Here is a 1,859-nt window from a genome sequence, read left to right as displayed (position 1 = left end):
CACGAAATGTGTTTCCCATCGCCGAACTCACTTTTAATAGCTCCTTTGATGTTTGCGCCCCCGCCTGAAACGAATGCTGCTATTTTACTATCATCAAGACCCCAGTCATTGCATATATGTATTTCTTAATTTCAAGCTCAAATTTTCTATTGTTTTCCTCTCTTCCATGAGATAAGCGCCCAGCTCAACAGTCTTCATCTCAGTTTCTGTGAAGAAAGGTTAATATGTCAATAAAGTTAGATATTTGAAGTTAAAACTGAATGATTTTTGAAAATAAAATCAGTAACTGACCTTTCAGATAGTGAACTGTTAAGCCAAGATAGCTTTCCAATGTGTGTTGGTGAGTCCAGATATCAGTAGTAAGACACACAGATTCAGTCTGTCGCAGTTCAAGTTTTATTTTATTCGACAAATCTTGATATTTACCACTCATAGCATTAGTTATAGTTGGCTCACAGGGTATGTGATACAACGGTTGCAGTGTTTTAATAAATTTTCTGAATCCTGGTCTTTCTTCATATTATCAACAGCGTTCATTCGTAAAAGAGCTGTGGTAGCTTGATCATATCTACGTCCACCAGCTAGGAAACAATGAAAATGCATGATAGAAGAAATTAATAAGATTAACGTTGTTTCCTAATTTAAGTCACTACTACCTGAAAAATAATTAGCATTGTTTATACAAGGATCCATAGGACCTTAGACCTGAGATTGTACTGTGGTATTTTCTTGAACAGATGATTTAGTTTGAGGTACCAAAGCAACCGATGGAACAGATGATTCGACAGCGACTAAAACCTAAGAACAAACATAATTAAGTTAGTATCAATATAAAAAATTAAATTGTCTGCGGAGAGGAATAGTTTATGCACAAACTTTAAAAAGTTCTTCAAAAGCACTTACTTTTTTAGGCTGAACTTCGAAATCATTGTGACTGTCATTCAATCTTTTCTGAGTTTGTTTTTCATTACTTGACGGAGGAGCAATCTTGTGAGCACATTGTAAGTGCTTCATCATTGTTGATGTGCTTTTATTAAACTATTTATGACATAAATCACACTTAACTTTACTGCCTCTAAAGAATCCCTATTATAATAGTCCTCTAACGTGGCTGTTTTATTTTTTCCTATGTAATTACATAATGCGTTCATGCAGTTTACTTTCTCAGCTTCGTCGTGGAAGTAATTTGGTACATATTTTTTTGAAATGTTTTTTTTTTATTAGAATTGCATACCCTTTTTACTATTTTGTCTATTCTGTCATAGTCCAGATTATGCGGTAGGGCGTCCGAGTCTGGCATTTTGATTTTATTTAAAAAATATTTTGGTTGAATTATTTTTTTATAATTCTCTGGAAGGTCCCTTGGGTGGTGAATCGCAGAGAATTTTAAATTGTTATAAGCTGGAGGGTCCCCCTTGCGGTGGTGAATCGCAGCTTTTAATTATGTAATTTATTAGTTGTACAAATCTTTAGTTATAGTATTTAGTTTTTTTGTTTTTTGAGTTTAGGACATTCCCTAGTATCATGATCGCCCTTACAAAAGTCACAATATGACAGTTTTTTATATTTAATACTTGGGCTATTTCCCATTTCTAATACATATTCTAAATATATTTAATTTAAATTTAAACTTACAAATGTATTCTCTCGCTGTCTCTGTTATAATTCCCGCTAATGATGCCGCTTACCGTTACCGCTTGTTGATGATGTTGTTTTATAAGATATTTGTATTTTTGTGATATATGTAAGTAAGTCAACCTAGTCCTTTGTAATTGCTGCTGTTGACACTTTCGTTGATGATGCAATTGTTGCCGCTGCTGTTGTTACCTCTGTGGATGATGTTTATTTCAGGTTTTGAC

At 33.7% G+C, this 1,859-nt stretch overlaps 1 pseudogene; it reads right to left on the bottom strand.

Moving 5' to 3' along the window:
- Positions 1-374: 374 nt before the first annotated feature.
- Positions 375-1,300, bottom strand: LOC120773546 (annotated as a pseudogene).
- Positions 1,301-1,859: the final 559 nt, after the last annotated feature.

Source organism: Bactrocera tryoni, chromosome 4 (assembly GCF_016617805.1).
Source record: "Bactrocera tryoni isolate S06 chromosome 4, CSIRO_BtryS06_freeze2, whole genome shotgun sequence".
NCBI lineage: Eukaryota > Metazoa > Arthropoda > Insecta > Diptera > Tephritidae > Bactrocera > Bactrocera tryoni.
The sequence above is the reverse complement of the archived record's forward strand: the minus strand, read 5'-3'. Positions and strand labels throughout refer to the sequence as shown.